This window comes from Myodes glareolus, chromosome 6 (assembly GCF_982192425.1).
Source record: "Myodes glareolus chromosome 6, mMyoGla1.1, whole genome shotgun sequence".
In the NCBI taxonomy this organism is placed as follows: Eukaryota; Metazoa; Chordata; class Mammalia; order Rodentia; family Cricetidae; genus Myodes; species Myodes glareolus.
Window position 1 is genome coordinate 80,600,606 of NC_142031.1, and position 23,301 is coordinate 80,623,906.

General features: G+C 38.4%; 1 pseudogene; it reads right to left on the reverse strand.

Moving 5' to 3' along the window:
- Nucleotides 1-16,963: 16,963 nt before the first annotated feature.
- Nucleotides 16,964-17,048, reverse strand: LOC148121865 (small nucleolar RNA U3; annotated as a pseudogene).
- Between the last annotated feature and the right edge of the window lie 6,253 nt (nucleotides 17,049-23,301).

Sequence of the window (23,301 nt, forward strand, 5' to 3'; positions counted from 1 at the left end):
TAAATTTCTTAAAGAAAGCCAAAAAAAATCAATCAAACAGGTGAAGAAAACAGTACAAGACTTGAAAATTGAAATACAGTCAATAAAGGATACACAAACTGAGGGAATTCTGGAAATGGAAAATCTGGGTAAGCATACAGGAGCTATAGATGCAACCACAACCAACAGAATGCAGAAGATGGAAGAGAGAATCTCAGGCATTGAAGATATGATAGAAGAAATAGATTCATTGGTCAAAGAAAACATTAAAGTAAACAAAATCATGACACAAAACATCCAGGATATGTGACACACTATAAAAAGACCAATCCTAAGAATAATAAAGATAGAAGGAGAAAAATACCAGCTCAAAGACACAGAGAATATAATCAACAAAATCATAGAAATTTTCCAACATAAACAAGGAACTGCCTATGATGATATAAGACGATACTACAGAATACCAAATAGACAGGACACCCAAAAAGGTCCCCTAGCACATAATAATCAAAACACAAAGTATAAGGAATAAATAAGAATATTAAGAGCTGGAAAGGGAAAAGTCCAATTAATATATAAAGGCAGACCCAGCAGAATAACACCAAACTTCTCAATGGAGACACTGGAAGCTAGAATGACACAAGACACATCTGCTCTTGGCAGCACCAACCTACTTCAAGAGGAAAATGGGCATTGAAGAGACTCCTTATGGACTTGGTTAGCCATTTGGGCAAGAAATTGCTCTTTCCTAAACTGCTTGATGTTATGCTATATAAACTGGACATGCAGACTGCTGAAGTTGCCTGAAGGAGAGACGGTCTTTCAGGGTTCCTGCTTCATGGGTCTACCAGACAGTCTTCAGGATACAGGGAAAAGTTATTGAGAAACTGCCAATATTGGTGGAACTATCCTTGAAATTTCCTGCTTCATGCAAAAGTCTGCCAGATACTATGGACCAGTAGGCAGAAGATGGATGCCCATAACATTACAAAAGAACTTTGGGTCACTGTTCAGGCAGCAACCTGTTTCTCTCAATTCTAGAGTTTTGGAAGTAGCTTATAATACATTTTATGCTTACAAAGGTAATATTATATCCTTTTGGAGTTTTTGATAGAGTTGAAAAAAGATAGCTAGAATTTTTCTTAGTTATGACAAAAGATAAGGTAGATATGAATAATGTAACAGCAATTCGTGCTTCATATTGTGTTATATGTAATTTTACTATGTCAAAATTAAAACCTTCCTTTTTATTTAAACAGAAAAGGGAAAATAGTAGGAAAGACTTTCTATATATGTGTTGCTTTTATTGGTTAATGAATAAAGAAGCTGCTTTCAGCCAATGGCTTAATAGAATAGTCAGCCTGGAAAAGAGAGAGAGAGAGAGGGAGATGGAGAGATAGAGAGAGGGTAGGTGGAGTCAGAGAGAAGCCATTTAGCTTTGCCGAGAGAAAGACTGCTCCACTGGAGCCAGCTGAAACTTTACCTGTAGGCAATGACCTTGTGGTGATGCACAGATTAATAGAAATTGGCTAATTTAAGATATAAGAGTAAGCCAAAAATATGCCTAAGCTATTGGCCAAGCAGTACTGCAAATATTATAGTGTCTGTATGATCATTTCATGGTCTGGAAAGACAAGAATGAACAAACAGCCTCTGCCTACATTCTACAATGAAGGAATTTCCAGAGGTATCACCATCCCTGACTTAAAACTCTACTATAGAACTATAGTAATATAAACAGTTTAATATTGGCATAAAAACCAATAGGTGGACCAATTGAATCAAATATAAGATCCTCACATTAATCCACATACCTATGAACACCTGATTTTTGACAGAAAAATCAAAATGGTACAATGGAGGAAGGAAAGCATCATCAACAAATTGTGCAACATAACTGGAAATCAACTTGTAGAAGATTGCAAATATAGCCATATCTATCTCCATGCACAAAACTCAAGTTCAAGTAGATCAAGGACCTCAACATAAATTCAGTTACATTAAACCTGATAGAAGAGAAAGGTGGGAAGTAGCCTTGAACACATTAACATAGGAGATCACTTTCTAAATGTAACACCAGCAGCACAGACACTGAGAGAAACAATCAATAAATGGGACTTTAAGAAGCTTAAAAGTTTCTGTAAGGCAAAGGACATAATAAATAAGACAGACTATAAATAAGAAAAGATCTTCACCAACTCCACATCTGACAGAGGGCTAATCTCCAAAACATATAAAGAACTCAAGAAACTAGACATCAAAACACAAAATAATCCAATTAAAAAGAATGGGTTACCAAGATAAATAGAGAATTCTCAACAGAAGAACCACAAATGGCTGAAAGACATTTAAGGAATTGCTCAACATCCTTAATCATCAGGGATATACAAATCAAAATGACTCTGAGATACCATTTTATACCAGTCAGAATGACTACGATAAAAAAAATAACACACACACCAATAATAGTTTATGCTGGAGAGGAAGCTGAGAAAGAGGAACACCTCTTCATTGCTGGTGGGAGTATAAACTTGTACAGTCACTTTGTAAATCAGTATGTTGGTTTTTCACAAAAATGGGAATCAATCTACTTCAACATCCAGCAATACCACTTTTGGACATACACCAAAAGGATACTCAATCATACCATATGGACACTTATTCAAGAACATTCATAGAAGCATTATTCATAATAACCAGAACTTGGAAACAACCTAGATGTTCCCCAACTAAAGAATGGATAAATAAAATGTGATACATTTACACAATGGAGAATGAATCAGCTGTAAGAACAATGACATAATAAAACTTGCAGGCAAATGAATGGAACTAGAAAAAAATTTTGAGTGAAGTAACCCAGACTCAGAAAGTACATACAAACACAGTATGCACTCAAACATAAGTGAATATTAGATGTAAAGCAAAGCTAACCAGACTACAATCCACAAGTCCACAGAAGCTAGGTAACAAGGAAGACCCTAAAAGGGAAATATAAATTGGCCTTGGGAATGGGAGTTATATGAAATCGGGAGTTATATGAAATCTCCTGGGTAAACTGGGGGTGAGGGGTGGGGCAGTAAAGGGGAAGGAATGGGAGATAAGTACATGAGAGATTGGAATGGTCAAGGGGGGAAAGGGATGGAGGGAGAGAGCAATGAAAGAAAGATTTTGATAGAGCCACAATGGGGTTAGGGAGAAACCTTGTGCTAAGGAAATTCCCATGAATCCACAAGGATGACCCAAGCTAAGACTTCTAGCAATAGTGAGGAGGGTGCCTGAAATGCCCTCAGCCTCTAATCAGAGTGGTGAATACCCCAACTATCATCATAGAGTCCTCATTCAGTAACTGATGGAAACAGAAGCAGAGATTCACAACCAAGTACCAGACCAAGCTCTGGGAATCCAATCAAAGAGAGGGAGGAGGAAATATATGAGCAAGTGAGGTCAAGATCATGATGGAGAAATCTACAGAAACGGCTAAACCTAGCTTGTGGAAACTCATGAGCTCTAGACCAACAGCTGTGGAGCCTCCAAGGGACTGAACTAGACTCTCTATATATGGAAGACAGTGGTGAAACTTGGACTATCTGAGGGGTCTCCTGATAGTAAGACCAGAATCTATCCCTGGTGCACAATTAGCTTGTTGGGACCCATTCTCTATTGTGGGAGGTCATGTTCTGCCTTATTGCAGAGGGGAGGGGTTTTGTCCTGCCCTAGCTTAATGTACCAGACTTTGTTGACTTCCTACAAGAGCCCTTACCGATTGGGAGGAGTAGATGGAGGGGGTGGGTTGGAGGGGAGGATGGGGTGGGTGGGAATAGAGGCGGATAGAAAAACTGTTTTCCTTGTTATTTTATTTTTCTTGTTGTTTAGTAACATAAAACCATGTATTTTTTAAAATATATTCAGTATATTGCAATCAGTTGAGTTCAATATTCTTTTTCACATGTAAATTATCTCAAAATTGAACAGAAGGCTTTCTCTACATTTGCTACTATGATTCTGTGGTCAACTTTACTTAACTCTGACAGTGACTCTAGTTTTATTACAAAAATGTATTATAAACACATCCTATATACTTTCTGTTTCCAGCTTGGAATCACTTATTCTTCAATGACCATCATCTTATGTTTTATAGTTCTTAAAAAGCATTATCTGGGTTCTCAGGGGGCTAGAGCCATTGTGTTGCCATTGTTTGAAAAGTTTTCCAGAAATAAGTTTAGTTTTAAATTTTTATTTTATTGTTAAGTATGTGTATACATTTGTGTCTGTCTATGTATATGTGCACATAGGTATTCCCATGGAGATCAGTAGGTATCTTGTTCACTTTGAGCAGGAATGGGTGCTGGGAACTAAAGACAGTTCATCTTCAAGAAAAGTGCTGTGTACACCATGAAGGAGCAAGAAATGGAGAAGTGGAGATCTTCATGGGCCAGCCACCCAGCTACACAACAAACCATGAAGAAAGAACTTGAGAAAAGTATACAGAAAAGAGAAATGTAAAAGCCCAGAGGCCAAAGGTAGATGGAATAATTTAAGTTAAGAAAAGCTGGCTAGAAACAAGAAAAGCTAAGACCTGGTATTTATAAGAAAGAATAAGCCTCTGTGTGTGACTTATTTGGGATCTGGATGCTGAGCCTCCAAAAGAGAAGAAAGGGCAAAGAGCCATAGATTAAAAGCAAACAACTGCAGATTCTCTGTACTGTCTGTGGCTACACTTTATCAACTAGTTATCGATTCTGCCTCCTGATCCAAGGTTAATTTTATTAACTCCAGTCTCAAAGTGTCACAGTGCCACCAAATATCCCACAACAAAGACTGGACAAGGCAACCTAGTATGAGGAATAGTATCCTATCCCAAAAGCCAGAAAAAAGAGTTGAAGGCAGCCCCTGCTCCCGCTGTTAGGAGTCATACAAGAAGATCAAGGAAGAAACTGTAACATATATGCAGAAGTGATCAAGAAAGACAACTAACATATATGCAGAAGTCCTTGGCCAGTGGATCAGGTGCAAGAAGAATAGAGGGAGAGAGTACTGAAAGGGACAACTGGAACTGGGAGTGGGGAATCTCGGGGACAAGTTTGAAACCTTGCGTAGTAGGAACTCCTAGGAATCTACAAAGGTGATCCTAGCGAAGACTCCTAGCAATGGGGGTACAGATCTTGAAATCACAATCACCATTAACCAGACTAGACTTTCAGTGGAGGGATTGGGACACCAACCCAGCCTATAATTTGTCCTGCCTATAATATATGTTGTTGTATAAGTGGCATAGAAATTGCAGGGGTGGCCAATCAATGATTGATCCATTGTTGATTGAGACCATGCCAAGAGAGGGAGCCTAAACTAAACTTTCTTTTTTGGGGCCAACAACCAGCTCCAAATCATGACAAAGAAACTTAATATTAGTTATGAATGCTTGGTCTTTTCTTATGTTTTGATTCTTGCTGGCTCTTATAGCTTAACCTGTTTCTCTTCATCTACATTTTACCTTGGGGCTTTTTTCCTTTCTTTTCTTCTATTTATATTACTTTCACTGTCTCTGTCTTCTGGCCCCAGGTGTGCTCCTTCTCCCTCATTCCCTTCTTCTTCTCTCTCCTATGCCTGGTTTCCTTCTATTTATTCTTGCTGCCTACCAGCCCCACCTTCCCCTCTCCTGCCTAGCTAGTGGCCATTCAACTTTAGGCAGGGCAGGTAAAACAAGTGTAACACATCTTTACATATTAACAAAGATAACAGAAACAAATGTAGCATGCCTTGATACAGTTAAAGTGATAATACACAGCATAAACAAATGTAGCATATTTTTACATAGTTAAATATTCCACAACAGGAGCCCACCCCAACAGAGCTTGGAGGGCCACACCCAGAGGCTAGGTAGCCCAGAGACCTAGAATAGAACCAAATATGCTGAAAAATGAATGAAAGGACTCCTGATGATACCCTGCCATATTCACAGACTGTTGCTTACCCCAAATGTCATCAGAGAGGCTTCATCAAACATACACAGAGACCAAAAGGCAAATAGCAGGCAGAGCTTAGGGAATTCTGTGGAAGAGGGGAAGGAAGGATTGCACAAGCAATAGGGGTCAAGGACACCAGAAGAAAACCCATAAAATCAACTAATGTGGACTCATGGGGCCCATAGAGACTGACCCAGCAACCAGGAAGTACTCGTGGGACTATTGTCCTCAATTTTATATAGTGTTATTGTCAGGCTTGGTTGCACATGCCTGTAACATTGGCACTTGGTAAGCTAAGACTAATGAATTTTAAATTCAAATTCATCTTATATATTGCTGTATATCATTTCAAACTGTTGAAGTTCTAACCATTATTTGTGAAGTTGTCTGTTTTATGGAAATTTAGGATGGATTTTCTGTTTCACTGAGCACAGAACCGTAAGTGTTCTAAGTGCTGATTTCATCATCTAGTGTAACTTAGGATAGAGACCTAGATGTAATCACTGTGATATGTTGTAAAAGGATTGGTGGGCTGCTTCCTACCACCCAGCTCCCAGCTGCCTGGCTAGCTTATACCCCAAAATAACAACACACAAATTGTATTCATTTAAACACTAGTTGGGCCACTAGTTCTAGCCTCTTATTGGCTAACTCTCACATCTTGATTCAACCCATTTCTAATAATTGTATGTCACCATGAGCTCGTGGCTTACCGGGAAAGATTCAGCATGTCTGATCTGACAGCTTCATGGCAGGCGGCTCTCTCTCTCTGCCTCCTTTCTCCCATCATTCTGTTCGGTCTACTCCACCTATCTAAATTCTGCCCTATCAAGAAGCCAAGGCAGTTTCCTTGTTTGACCAATGAGAGAAACACATAGAAAGAAGATCCTCCTACACCAGTGATAAATACTTCTGGTTAATGAATCTAAACAGAGAAATACTTTATTTTGATTCACAACTTCAGTGATTTTGATCCATGGCCATTTGGCCCTGCTGCCTAAGCCTGTAACAGAACAGCATGTCACAGTACCAGGAGCTTGCAGGAGATGAAGACTGTTGACCTCACAGCATCCAGAAAACAGACACAGAGAGGACAGCTCTGAGGTCCCAGTATTCTATTCAGGGGCATCCTTTAATGAACTAACTTGTTTTTAGAAGGCCCATGATCTAAAAATTAAAACAGTTCCCCATAGCACAAATGGGCAAGAGTCAAATCTTTTACACACAAGCCTGTAGGGGAACATTTCAGATTAAAATTCAAACCATAACATTCTACGAATAACCCCCAAAGCTAATGTGTACCTCACAGCATAAATCCATGTGTTCATCTTCAAGACTCCTCACAGTCCTAACAGTTCATTATAATTGAAGGCCAAGTTTACGTCTCTTCGTAAAAGTTTAAGTACCCAGTATTCTACAAATCAATGGTTCCACAGTGCAACACCCAACAAATTTCTTTCTGTAAAAGACGTTTGGTTTCCCACAGGAGTTTCAACCCTGTGCCATTGTCATGTAGTGGGATCATCTGGTCAAAGGTTTCTCTTGGGTTGAGTAGGCAGACTCTCACTCTGAAGCTGCTTTGTAGGAACGGAATTTGAACAACCTGTGATTGATTTAAAGGCTGAGCTCCAAGGCTTTGTCTTTTTAGAGTTGGCCAACTGAAGTCTCTCACTATCCAGATTCCATTAAATAATGGACTGAGAAATTCTACTGAATTTCTTCCAGTACTTCCAAAAATTTATCATCCTTTGTATATCATGAGTTGCTTTTTTTCTCTTTTGTATTTCTATGACACTAATTTTATTCCTTGAATTAAAACTATTTTTCATCACTCTTTTAAGAAGTAAAGATTTTATAAATGACCCAAAAGGGAAAAATTCATTTTCCTTCTAGATTCCTTTTAATTTTATCTTTCAATTTCCCTAGCATCATGCAAAACATAAGGACCACATTCTAAGTCTGACATGGTGTAATTAGGAGATATATCATCCTGCAGATCATTTCTTAATAAGCTTTGGGCAGAGAAACACTTTTATAGGAAACAAGAGGAAGACACACTAGTTGATTGAATCTAATCTCATTTTGTATGAGAGGTTTTATTTCTGCTTTGTTCTATGTTTTCTCTCTGTGTGTTTTCTTGTTAGTGAGAAGGGGAGATAAGAAACAATTAATGGCTGTAGTTCCATATAAAACCCTTCTCTTGTAGCAAAAATGTTTCTTGGGGAAAAAGAAAAAAGTCATCACTGAATTTTCAACCATAAAAAGACAAAGTCATGACTCTGTATTGTGTTCATGACTTCACTGATGACAAGCAGTAAATCTGATCAGAAAGGAGAGGGAAAAAAAGATACTAACAAATCAAAGTGCTCAGAGGAACAAGTAAGTTGTAACCCTTCCTCTTTGCAAAGATAAAATGAGTTTTCCATATATTTCAAGATCATCTATTCTCAAAGTCTGGTATCCAGAATGAATTCTTAAAAAAAAAAATAAGTTGATGACACAAGCATTAAAATCAACATCAATTGCAACTGACTGAATAAACATAGTATTTGAGGAAACTAAAGCTTATATATTTCTTATTCACATATGATTTTGTTTGGAATAATATTTCTTGACCATATGATCTTTTGAAAATTAACTAAAAGCCTCAGTAATACATAACTCTGTTGAAATAGTGGGTAGAGTTTATGCTTCAGTAATTGAAATATAAACATTCAGAATGCCTATGGAGAGAAAGAACTAACCACAAATTATCAATATCAATCAGGAAATTATATGATAGCTTACTGTGTTAAGTATGAAAATGTAACTTTACAGGATGAAAACCAATTCAATATTAGGAAAGCATCACATTTTATAAAGCTCTGGAGGTTATTGACAGTTTGCAGCAGTGCATTTCTACGTTAGTCTGGAGACTTGGTATTTGGCATATGAAATCTGCTTATATACCTTTGGCTGATGTAAGTTTTGGAAAATTATTATTAATAATAATGTATTTAATAACTAATATCCACTTATAATTAAGTACATATAAAATTTGTACTTTCTAGGTCTGAGTTACCTCACTCAGAATGATTTTTTTCTAGTTCCATCTATTTGGAGCCAGATAGGTCAAGGACACTAGGAGATCATGGTCCACATAATCAGCTAAGCAGGGCTCATAGGGGCTCACATTTACTGAAATGGCAATCATGTAGCCCACACGGGTCTGCACTAGATCCTCTGCATATACGTTGTAGTTGTTTAACTTGGGGTTTTTGTGGGACTCTTAGCAGTAGAGTTGGGGGTGTCACTAAGTAACTGCTTGCCTGCTCTTGAAACCCCTTTCCTCTACTGGATTGCCTCTTCCAGCCTTGATATGAGTGTTTGTGCTTAGTCTTATTGCATCTTGTTATGTTATGTTCAGTTAATAGCCCTGGGAGCACTGTTCTTTTCTGAAGGAAAACAGGAGCAATGGTTGGGGGAGGGAGAGCTGTGGGGGAAACTGGGAGGAGTGGAGAAAGGAGTGGCTACAGTTGGGATGTATTGTATGAGAGATGAAAAAATAAATTTTAAAAAAGAGAAAGAAAAGAAATATATTGAATATCACTATTTGAATTATTAGGGCCCATTGTATATGACAGTCAACAAAATGGATATGCACAGTGATGCCACTTCTGCACTGTCCTTTATGATTATTGATCAAGGCTTTCCTAATGTGGCTTTTGGAGTTTCTCTGCCCAGTGAAGTTAGTTGGTCAATCTTGATTTTAAGACTAGTTACTTTTGTTTCATGCACAATATTTTTATTATTAGAAAACCACACCTTTCACTGACAGTTGCACAGTTGACAGGGAATACTGCCATTGTTAGGTGTTGGGTCAAAGCCTATTCTAGCACAGACACACTGGACAACACACTAAGCTGTGCAAAGCTTCCTCACTCTCTGTGACTTTGAAGCAGCAGTACTCATGCTGGTAACAACTTAATTCCAGGGGCGTCTGAGACAAACCTACACCATAAGTACACCAAGCATTTGGTACAAGCACACAAAAAGCCTTTGAAGCTCAGCTCCTGCAAACATCTCTTAGCTGTCCCTGTGGCAGCCGCCTCTAAGTCAGTTTCACAAGACAAGAGTGTCTTTGCTATGTCTCCAGTTTGTGGGGAGCCACAATGCCTGCATCCCCTTCCTGATCCAGGTCTTTGAACTTTTCATGTAAGAAAGTTAACACTGAAGATGAGGTTAAGTGTTTTTACAAACCATTTTTAGAATGGAGAAGCCTATTTAAATTTTCTTATATAAAATTTATAGAAATTTCTGTTACTTTGGTTAAAACAAAACAAAATTAAAAATATTTAACTCCTACATATTTATCTTTGCTCTGGTCTTTAGTTAAAATATTTGGAAATACTTGAATTCTCCTGAAGTTTGTTTCTACTATCTGATGAGGAAGAAAAGAAAACAACACTCTATCCAAAGCTACTTGGTGCCACCGATGAGTATTTTTCCTGGAATTATGACCACTGGCGGGATTTTCTTCATTGTAAGAGTAGGAACAAGTCCCAGGCCTGTGTTTGTACCTCAGGAAATCTTCCACCATTCCTAGTTGTTGGTGCTTTCTTCATCTCAATGCATCTTCGTGAATCTTTCATAATAGATTGGAACTGACTGGGTCAGATTGGAAGTAAAACAAAGCAGAAAGGCATCTCCAAGTCAGAACTGTTCCTTTAATCAGAACAACTGAAGGGCCACAGACTCTCTGCAGGGGCACAGACTGTGTGCTTGACTCTGAAGCTTTGGGTATGGAAAAGGGTTCAAACATTGAGGATAGAAGATTCTACATGCAGGTTAGTTTGCCTACAGTCTTGAAGTTGGTATGGAGATTTTTTTATTTTTTTATTTTTTTATTATTTTTTTAATTTTATTTTATTTTATTTTTTTTACCAAAAGATTCCTCCGGCTTTATCAGTCAACTTTCCTGTCAGAAGTTTCTCAGTCCATCTGAGGATTTAGGTCATTAACCCTTCATGCTAGGCATCTAAGGGAATCTTTTTCATGTCTCCAGAACTCCTTGAATGGGTGACACTCTTCTCCCATCCTCTGTCCTGAGAACTGTAGCTGTTTTATACTCCTCAAGTACTGACTCAGCTGCCTTGACCCAGGTAAAACACTAGAGGGTTTGTGTACTCTTTCCCTGATCTGCAACTTTGAAGTTCTTCGCAATCAATAGAAACTGACATTTACTCCTCCCCTTAAATATCACTTTGTAGTGTCCAATGTTAATGTCCAAAGTCAGAATAACACTACATATGTATATATACACACTTTATGTATATACTTATTTTTGTAATTTATTTATAATTGTAAAAAATTCTAGTCCTTATTTCTCCATTATAAATCAAAGTCAAAATTTGCCAGTTTCTTTTAAAGTTGTATTGGATCTGTAAATACTGTTCTAGTCACATTTATTAATATTCATCTTATTATTATTTGTTTTTGATGTCATGAAAACATTCTGCTTGAAAATTATATATAAGCCTCCATCTCTCTAGCTTTCAAATTTTCATTAATAAGTAGCTATGTTTAATACATTCATAATAATTTATTCTAAAATAAGAAGTGAGACAAAATTTTAATTTTTGTGGTTACACAGTTGTTCTTCATCTATATTTTTGAATAATTCACTATTACCGCATTTCAAAATATTTTCATTTATTTTTATAGGTATTTAATGGGCTTTAATGGGCTTATGTTTTTCAAACAAAATTTATATGCACTCATTATATTTTATAGTATTACAGCATACTTCCATGTTGAAGCTTTACCTCTTATTTTGTTGATTTTCTAGAGAATTTTCATTAAATCTGATAGCTGATTTAACTTAGTAATTTGAAAGATCATGGCCATTTTCTTTTGATATTAAATATTGTTTAATATTAATAGCACTAAAAAAGTTAACTTCTGCCCCGACCCCATAGACGCCCAGGTCGCCCTGCAGTGCTGGCTACCCCCTCCCGCCTGCCTTCCCAGCTCCCATCCAGGTACATATTCCTATATTTCTCCCTTCCCCCTGGGGCTATAAAATTTCCCCAGCTCAGCTGCCTTGCGAGCTGGGCCTGGGCTGCAGGCGCATCCCGGCTGGAGGCAGTTGCTGGGTCTTAAAGGCCTCCCTGAGGACAGGTGGACCAGGGGCCAGCTCAGCCACATTCCTGACCAGCAGGGGCCCTGACTTCTAGCAGAGGGCCATCAGAGGGGTGAGTTTCCTTTGGGCCGGGGCAGGGTCCCGGTGAGGAGGAGCTTGAGCGTTCCCCGACCCCATAGACGCCCAGGTCGCCCTGCAGTGCTGGCTACCCCCTCCCGCCTGCCATCCCAGCTCCAATCCAGGTACGAATTCCTATATTTCTCCCTTCCCCCTGGGGCCATAAAATTTCCCCAGCTCAGCTGCCTTGCGAGCTTGGCCTGCATTGTAAGCTCATCCCGGAAAGAGGGAGTGCCTGTGCTTCAATAGCCTGCCTGAGGAAAGGTGGGCATTCTGTCAGTGAAGTCCCTGCCCAAGAAGGGAACCTGACCCGGTAACAGAAGTTCCAATAGAGAACATTTGAAGAAAGAGATGGGCAGACACCAAGGAAAGACCTCATCCAACAATCTGAAAAACAACATGAAAACATCAGATCCCAAGGATTCTACAATAGAAGGACTTGAACACCTTAACCCAGAAGAAGTGGAAAAAAGTGCCATTATGAAAGCAATAGAGTCCCTTAAACAGGATATGAATAACTCCCTTAAAGAATTGGATGAGAAATATAACAAAAAGTTTGAAGAAATGAGTATAGAATTAGATGAGAAATATAACAAAAAGTTTGAAGAAATAAGTAAATCCGTGAATGAGACCCTGAGAAACCAAGAAAAAACAATCAAAGAGGTAAAGGAAACAGTCCAAGAATTGAAAACTGAAATGGAGGCAATGAAGAAAACACAAACGGAGAACTGGCTGGATATGGAAAACCTAGGTAAACGAATGGAGACTACAGAATCAAGCATAACCAATAGAATACAAGAGATAGAAGAACGAATCTCAGATTCTGAAGATACCATAGAGAAAATAAATGCTCTGGTCAAAGAAAATGGCAAATCCAACAAATTCTCTTCACAAAACATTCAGGAGGAGTAGAAGACTGGAAATCATCAAACTGAGGGCTGAAATCAACAAAATAGAAACACAGAAAACAATCCAAAGAACCAATGAAACAAAAAGCTGGTTCTTGGAGAAAATCAACAAGATCGACAATCCCCTATCCAAACTAATCAAACAGCAGAGAGAACATACAAATTAATAAGATCAGAAATGAAAAGCGGGACATAACCACAGACACAGAGGAAATTCAGAGAATCATTGGATCTTACTACGAAAGTTTATATGCCAGAGAGTGGAAAATTTAAAAGAAATGGACATTTTTTTTTTAGATAAGTACCACAAACCAAAGTTAAACCAAGAACAGGTGAACAATCTAAATAGACCTGTTAGTCATGAAGAATTAGAAGCTGTTATCAAAAATCTCCCTGCCAAAAAAAGCCCAGGACCAGATGGCTTCAATGCAGAATTCTACCAGAACTTCCAGGAAGAGCTAATACCTATACTTCTTAATGTATTCCACAATATTGAAACAGAAGAGTCATTGCCAAACTCCTTTTATGAAGCTACAGTTACCCTAATACCAAAACCACACAAAGACACAACCAAGAAAGAGAATTACAGGTCAATCTCACTCATGAACATCGACGCGAAAATTCTCAATAAAATACTGGCAAATCGAATCCAAGAACACATTAGAAAAATTATCCATTATGATCAAGTTGGCTTCATTCCAGAGATGCAGGGCTGGTTCAACATACGCAAATCTATCAATGAAATCCATCATATAAATAAAAAACTGAAAGAAAAAACCATATGATCATCTCACTAGATGCTGAAAAAGCATTTGACAAAATTCAACACCCATTTATGATAAAGGTGTTGGAGAGACTGGGGATACAAGGATCATACCTAAATATAATAAAAGCAATATACAGCAAGCCGACAGCTAACATCAAACTGAATGGAGAGAAACTCAAAGCCTTTCCACTAAAATCAGGAACGCGACAAGGCTGTCCACTCTCTCCATACCTCTTCAATATAGTGCTTGAAGTTCTAGCAATAGCAATAAGACAACATAAGGAGATCAAGGGGATTCGTATTGGAAAGGATGAAGTTAAACTTTCGTTATTTGCTGACGATATGATAGTTTACATAAGTGACCCCAAAAACTCTACCAAAGAACTCCTACAGCTGATAAACACCTTTAGTAACGTGGCAGGATACAAGATCAACTCCAAAAAATCAGTGGCCCTCCTATACACAAAGGATAAAGAAGCAGAGAGGGAAATCAGAGAAACATCACCTTTCATGATAGTCACAAATAGCATAAAATATCTTGGGGTTACTCTAACCAAGGAAGTGAAAGACCTATTTGACAAAAACTTTAAGTCTTTGAAGAAAGAAATTGAGGAGGTTACGAGAAAAAGGAAAGACCTCCCCTGCTCTTAGATTGGGAGAATCAACATAGTAAAAATGGCAATTCTACCAAAAGCAATCTATAGATTCAATGCAATCCCCATCAAAATCCCATCAAACTTCTTCACAGACCTTGAGAGAACAATAATCAAGTTTATATGGCAAAACAAAAAACCCAGGATAGCCAAAACAATCTTATACAATAAAAGAACTTCTGGAGGCATTACCATCCCTGACTTCAAACTCTATTATAGAGCTACAGTATTGAAAACAGCTTGGTATTGGCATAAGAACAGAGAAGTCGACCTATGGAATCGAATAGAAGACCCAGATATTAACCCACAAACTTATGAACACCTAATTTTTGACAAGGGAGCTAAAGGTATACAATGGAAGAAGGAAAGCATCTTTAACAAATGGTGCTGGAATAACTGGATGTCAACCTGTAAAAAAATGAAAGTAGATCCATATCTATCACCATGCACAAAAATCAAGTCCAAATGGATTAAAGACATCAACATTAATCTGTCCACTTTGAACCTGATAGAAGAGAAAGTGGGAAGTAGTCTACAAGATATAGGCACAGGAGGCCTCTTCCTAAGTAGGACCCCAGCTGCACAGACAATAAGAGAAACAATGAAAAAATGGGATCTACTGAAACTGAGAATCTTCTGTAAAGCAAAGGACACTGTCAGTAGGACAAAAAGGCTGCCTTCTGACTGGGAGAAGATCTTCACCAACCCCTCATCAGACAAAGGTCTGATCTCCAAAATATACAAAGAACTCAAGAAACTAGACACTAAAACTCTAATTAACCCAATTAAAAAATGGGGTACTGAACTTAACAGAGAATTCACATCAGATGAACTTCGAATGGCCAGAAGACACTTAAGGTCATGCTCAACCTCCTTAGCGATCAGGGAAATGCAAATCAAAACCACTTTGAGATACCATCTCACACCTGTCAGAATAGCTAAAGTCAAAAACACCAACGATAGCCTATGCTGGAGAGGATGTGGGGTGAGGGGAACACTCATCCATTGTTGGTGGGAATGCAAACTCGTGCAGCCACTGTGGAAATCAGTGTGGCGGTTTCTCAGGAAACTGGGAGTCAACCTCCCTCAGGACCCAGCAATTCCACTCTTGGGAATATACCCTAGAGATTCCCTAACATACTACAAAAGCATTTGTTCTACTATGTTCATAGCAGCACTATTTGTAATAGCCAGAACCTGGAAACAACCTAGGTGCCCCTCAATAGAAGAATGGTTAAAAAAGGTGTGGAACATATACACACTAGAGTTTTACTCAGCGGTAAAAAACAATGACATCTTGAATTTTGCATGCAAATGGATGGAAATAGAAAACGCTTTACTGAGTGAGGTAAGCCAGACCCAAAAAGAGGAACACGGTATGTATTCACTCATAAGTGGATTCTAACCATAATTAAAGGTCTTTGAGCCTATTATTTGTGATCCTAGAGAAGCTAAATAAGAAGATGAACCTGATGAAGATTATTTAGCTATCTGCCAGGAGGTAGGAAATAGACAAGAGTCCCAGGTAACCTCGGGTGCATGGGGGGGGGAGGGTTGATGGAAGGGGAGAGGGTTAGAGAGAAGGGAGTAGGGGAGGAATGGGGAAAGCTCGGTGGCCTGGGATGGGGGGAAGGGAGGAAGGATGAATATGGGATCAGGGAAGAATATATTTCAACTAAGGGAGTCATTTTAGGGTTTACAGGAGACTTGATTATATATGGGATCCCAGGTCCAAGGAGAGATCCCCCAGATTGTTCTCTGGACAGAGGATAGGGTGCCTGAACTGGCCGTGGCCCATAACCATACTGATGTATATTTTGCTTATCACCATAGATCCTTCATCTGGCGAAGGACGGCGATACAGACGGAGACCCACATTGGAGCACTGGACTGAGCCCCTCAAGGTCCAAATGAGGAGCAGAAGGAGGAAGAACATGAAAAAGGAAATCAGGACTGCAAGGGATGCTATCACCCACTGATACAAGGGGACGGATCTAATGAGAGTTTACCAAGGCCAGTTGGACTGGGACTGAACGAGGACGTGATCTAACCAGATTCTCGGAATTTGGCCGGATTCTCTGAATGTGGCTGGCCCGAAGTCTTTCTGAAAAGCCATTGACTATGACACTGGAACTTGTTTCCTCTGCATATACTGGATTTTGGGGATCCAGTCTGTTGGGATACTCACCTTCCTGGACCTGGAGGGAGGGGGGAGGAACTTGAACTTCCCACAGGGCAGGAAACCCTGACTGCCCTAAGGGACGAAGAGGGAGGAGGAGAGGGAGTGGGGGGAGTGGGAGGGTGTTGGGAAGAGGGGCGGAAATGGAAACTTTTATAATTTAATAAAATTTACTTTAAAAAAAAAGTTAATTTCTAAGTTCTATTATTTTAAATATCACACTGATTAAGAATTGGAATTCTGTGTTGGAATGAATTAATATGATGAATTCTCTAGAACCACACACTGAGGAAGTGCTCCACACCATCAGAGAAACTTCTTTAGTAATAAATTGTAGAAATGATCCCTGAAAGTGTAGTCTTGAGAATCTTTCCTTTGACATGCATGTTTCAAACAAATGCATGTTTGAAAAGTAAAAGAAATATATTTTATTTTCTCATAAAAATTGTGTATACTAATGCATTTTAATAAGAAATTAATTTAGCAGCTATTTACCTGTAATAGTTTCTATTTGTTGATTGGTTGGTTGGTTGGTTGGTTGGTTGGTTGGTTGGTTGGTTTTCCATGTCAGGATTTCACTGTGTAACAGCCTTGACTGTATTAGAACTCGCTAGTTTTGTGTGTCAATAGGTAGTATTGATGATGATGATGGACAAACATCATCAGCAATCTTACCCAAACATGAGCTCGATCAGCTACTATAACAACCTAGGTGGCAATATATGCCTATGGGTGAAATAGTGGGCACAAATGTTTGGTGGTACCATCTAATTAAAAATTGGAATTAAGACCTATTCTACAGAATAAAATGTATCCATGGTACTATAAATATAGTGATAAACCTTTGGTTGAAGAGCTTATGGGCCCATAGGTGAACCTACTACTATTATTTTGCTGAATATGTATAATATAAAACTGCCATCTAAATTCATATCTCTATAAAAATGTTAGTACAACTCTCAGATTTCATCAGAGAAGCTTCTTTGTGTAGTGCCGGCATCATGGTTGTCAAGGAATCTCACACTGGTCCAAGCGTGGAGTATGAGTGTGGACTGCTTAGTCATAAATAGGATATCTCTATTACCCCTCCTTCCACGAATGAGGAGATAGCATAGAAGCAGCATTGTAAAAATTGTAAAAGCCAGAAGCTGGGCAGAACTGAAGATGAACAATGTCATCCAATCACAGAAAGACTACCATATTCATCGACTCACAGCATCTATGTTTGTACTCTGCCTGAGATCTGCACATGATCCTCCAGTCAATAGTCAAGTGTGAAGTGGGGAGGGGCTCATGAGATTCACCTGTTGCTGAGGAACATTTGAGAGTTGATAGTTTCTAGGGATAGAAAAACAAGTTTTCCTTAAACATTTATCGCCTGGTAAGCTAACCACACTCCAGTAAAAGACCATATATTCATGAGTTCATGGTGAGCAGAAAGGAGACTCAATAGATTAAAGAAAAAAAAAAAGAACATGAAGTTGAGAGTTACTGCCTTTGCAGAATTGCTTCTTATGATAGTAATCTAATGAGGTATAATTTGGATCTGCAAGTAGTCAGGGGAAGGAGATAAGATCAATATGATCAAAATACATAGATACATTTATAAAAATTTCAAAGTTAATTTGTGTGTGTTTATATAATATATGACAAATATATAAACTTTCCTCCATGAAAATTGTACTCAATTTTGTTCTTTTTATTGCATTAATTTATTTATGTATATGAGATGTGTGCGTATGCAGGTACCAACAAAGGTGTAATGGTAAAGGCCAGAAGGTATCTTGCAGGAGTTGATTCTTTTCTTACCATGGGAGTTCTGGGTATTGAACTTGGGCATTGGGTTTAGTGGAAATCACATTTACCCATTAAGCCATCTTGCTGGCCCTAATCTGTTTATTAAGATATCTAGTTGGTTCTCTAAGGAGGCACTATCTCTCGATCTCTTTCTCTTCCTCCCCCCCCCCGACTCCGTGTGTGTGTGTGTGTGTGTGTGTGTGTGTGTGTGTGTGTGTGTCTGCTCCCTTCCCCAATAAACTTCCTTCTCATATAAAAAAAAAATCTAGTTGACAAATACTTTAAAGAGGACACTACACTTCCCCTCTGGGTGTATTTTTCCACTAACAAAAATGACTAAATTATAAAGCAAGTGCTTCATTTTTCCTTTCCTAACCCCTGTTTTACTTAGTTGTGATCAAGTTGGGTGAGTTTAGGGTGGTGTAGCTGTAGACTCACTTAGTTACAAAATAATTGAATAATATTAATTTTTCTCAGAGGAAACTTTCAGCAATACATCTTACATACACACACAGTAATTATAACAGTAATTAAAGTCAGTATAACTTATCATTGTTCTGTTTTCTAAATACTATGTTAAAGTTTAGAGTTTGCTTCATGTTTAATGGTTAAAATGTATTTTATGTTTTATTTCCAGTGTCACCTCATCATATTGTTATTAGAGTCTTTAAGTCTATACTATTTTTTTACATTACAGGTTTTACTGAGGATTCGTTATGACTGTGTATGAGCAATTTTTATGAATAATTTGTAGGTGCTGTTTAAAGGATTTTTTCTGTATGATATAGAGTTTAATATAAAGTATGATATTATTTTTATTAAAATAGCTGTCAGATTCTTTCCATTACTTCATTAGTTTTCTACTTTGGTTGTGCATTACAATCTCTTGGAAGATTTTTATAAACTAATAACAACTAAGAACAATTCAAATCAACTGGAACTATATGTATGAGTGTGGTCTGTGTAGCTGCACATGTAGACCCAAGAAGTGTTGCTGATGTAAGACTGATGAGTTCTTAGAACCACTGTTCCAGCTCATGTTTAATGTGTGTTTTATATTTGGTTGTTTGATTGGTTTGGTTTGGCTTGGTTTGGTTTGGTTTTGGCCAATAATGAAGGAAAAGTATTTTAAAATTTTTAACTATATTTTTACTACAATTTTTGTGTTATAATTTTGTGTTACAATTTGGAACCAGAGCAGGCCCAAGGCAGGAAACTGGGAGTCAACCTCCCTCAAGACCCAGCAATTCCACTCTTGGGAATATACCCAAGAGATGCCCTATCATACCACAAAAGCATTTGTTCAACTATGTTCATAGCAGCACTATTTGTAATAGCCAGAACCTGGAAACAACCTAGGTGCCCCTCAATAGAAGAATGGTTAAAGAAGGTGTGGAACATATACACATTAGAGTTTTACTCAGCGGTAAAAAACAATGACATCTTGAATTTTGCATGCAAACGGATGGACATAGAAAACGCTTTACTGAGTGAGGTAAGCCAGACCCAAAAAGAGGAATATAGTATGTATTCACTCATAAGTGGATTCTAGCCATAATTAAAGGTCTTTGAGCCTATTATTCGTGATCCTAGAGAAGCTAAATAAGAAGGTGAACCTGAAGAAAATCATGTAGTTATCCTCCTGGAGATTGGAAATAGACAAGAGGGCCAGAACCTTCATCTGGCATTGGATGGAGATAGAGACAGAGACCCACATTGGAACACTGGACTTAACTCCCTAGGTCCAAACGAGAAGCAGAAGGAAAGAGAACGTGAGCAAAGAAAGCAAGACCAGAGGGAACCTTCATCCGACGATGGATGGCGATATAGACGGAGCACCGGACTGAGCCCCCCAAGGTCCAAATGAGGAGCAGAAGGAGGAAGAACATGAAAAAGGAAATCAGGACTGCGAGGGGTCCAATCACCCACTGATACAAGGGGACGGATCTAATGAGAGTTCACCAAGGCCAGTTGGACTGGGACTGAACGAGCACGTGATCCAACCAGATTCTCTGAATGTGGCTGGATTCTCTGAATGTGGCTGGCCTGGAGTCTTTCTAAAAAGCCATTGACAATGACACTGGGACTTGTTTCCTCTGCATATACTGGATTTTGGGGATCCAGTCTGTTTGGATACTCACCTTCCTGGACCTAGAGCGAGGGGGGAGGGACTTGAACTTCCCACAGGGCAGGAAACCCTGACTGCTCTTAGGGATGGAGAGGGAGGAGGAGAGGGAGTGGGGGGAGTGGGAGGGTGTTGGGAGGAGGGGCGGAAATGATAGAAACTTTTATAATTTAATAAACTTTGAAAACAAAAGAAGCAGGAAAAATACAACTCTAGCGAGTTAATAGAACACCTGAAAACTCTAGAACAAAAAGAAGGAAACTCACCCAGGAGGACTAGGTGTCAGGAATTAATCAAATAAAGAGGTGGAATCAACAAAATAGAAACAAAGAAAACAATACAAAGAATCAATGAGACAGAATTAGTTCTTCAAGAAAATCAACAAAATGGACAAACCTTTACCCAAACTAACCAAAAGGCAGATAGAGAATATTTAAGTTAAGAAAATAAGAAATGAAAAGGGGAACATGACAAGAGAAACAGAGGAAATCCAGAGAATCATCAGGTCATTTTTTGAAATCCTGTACTCCACAAAATGGAAAACTTAAAGAAAACGGACAGTTTTCTAGATAAATATCATTTACCAAAATAAAATAAAAACAAGAGAAGCAAGTCAAATAGACCTACCATTGCTAAAGAAATAGAGTTATCAAAACATCAAATTATCAAACAGAAAAAAGAATGCATATTCAACAAATGGTGCTGACATAACTGTTTATCAACATGTAGAAGAATGAAAACAGATCCATATCTATCACCATACATAAAACTCAAGTCTAAATGGATTAAAGATCTCAACATAAAGCCAAACACACTGAACCTCACAGAAGAGAAAGTGGAAAGTACACTTAAACACATTGGCATAGGAGACCACTTCCTAAATATAATCCTAGTAGCATAGACACTGAGAGAAACAATTAATAAACAGGACCTCCTGAAAAAAAAGCTTCTGTAAAGCAAAGGACAAGATCAACAAGATCAAAACAACAGCCTACATAATGGGAAAATATCTTCACTAATCCCACATCAGACAAAGGTCTGATCTCCAAAATATACAAAGAACTCAAGAAATTGGTCATCAAAAGAAGAAATAATCCAATAAAAAACAATGAGTGAAGTAAAGACCTAAACAGAGAACTCTCAACAGAGGAATCTAAAATGGCCAAAAGACACTTAAGGAAATGCTTAACATCTTTAGTCATCAAAGAAATGCAAATCAAAACAACTCTGAGATTCCATCTTACACCTGTAAGAATGACCAAAATCAAAAACAATGATGACAACCTATGTTTGAGAGGTTGTGGGGAAAAGGGAACACTTCTGCATTACAGGTGGGAATGCAAGCTGGCACAACTCCTCTGGATGTCAGTGTGACAATTTCTCTGAAAATTTGGAAACAACCTTTCTCCTGACCCAGTAATACGACTTTTGGGTATATATCCAAAGGATGCTCATTTGTGTTATAAAAACATGTGCTCAACTATGTTCATAGCAGCATTGCTTGTCATAGCCAGAAACTGAAAAAAACTTAAATGCCCCTTGACCAAAGTATGGATAAGGAAAATGTGGGACATTTACACAATGGAGTACTACACAGCAGAAAAAAATAATGACATTTTGAATTTTGCAGGCAAATGGATGGAGTGAAAAAAAACATTATTTTGAGTGAGGTAAACCAGACCCAGAAAGACAAATATCATGTGCACTCACTCATAAGTGCTCTTTAGACTTAAAGCAAAAAATGCGGCCTACAATTCACAATCCCAGAGAACCTAGACAACAAAGAATACCATAAGAGGGACATATTTATATCTAACATACATGGGAATTAGAAAAAGACAATATCTCCTGAGAAAATTGGAAGCTTGAGGACTAAGGAAGAAGATAGGAAGGGAACAGAGAGGAAAGGAATGGAGCAGAGAAAAATATATAGCTGAGTAAAAACAATAAAAATTAAATAAAATTTAAAATATAAAGCTGTCAGCAGAACAAAACATAACATAATGTGCCTGCCAAATATTTTTTTAAAAGCTGTCTTGGTGTATCTGTGCAGTCAGGTTTTGTTCTGGCTCTATCACAAAATACCCTATACTGGGTGGCATAAACAAACAAAAATACATTGTACCAACTTCAGAGACTAGATTTAGAGATAAAGATGTTGCCACTGTCAAGTTCTGGACATAGAGATAAAGATGCTGTCACAGTCATGTGCTGAACATGAAGGTAAAGATGCTGTCATGGTCAGGTTCTGGACATAGAGATGAAGATGCTGTCATGGTCTGGTTTGAGACATAGAGATGAAGATGCTGTCACGGTCAGGTTCTAGACATAGAGATGAAGATGCTGTCATGGTCAGGTTCTGGACATAGAGATGAAGATGCTGTCGTGGTCAGGTTCTGGACATAGAGATGAAGATGCTGTCACGGGCAGGTTCTAGACATAGAGATGAGGATGCTGTCATGGTCAGGTTCTGGACATAGAGATGAAGATGCTGTCATGGTCAGGTTCTGGACATAGAGATGAAGATGCTGTCATGGTCAGGTTCTGGACATAGAGATAAAGATGCTGTCACGGACAGGTTCTGGGCATAGAGATGAAGATGCTGTCATGGTCAGGTTCTGTACATAGAGATGAAGATGCTGTCATGGTCAGGTTCTGTACATAGAGATGAAGATGCTGTCATGGTCAGGTTC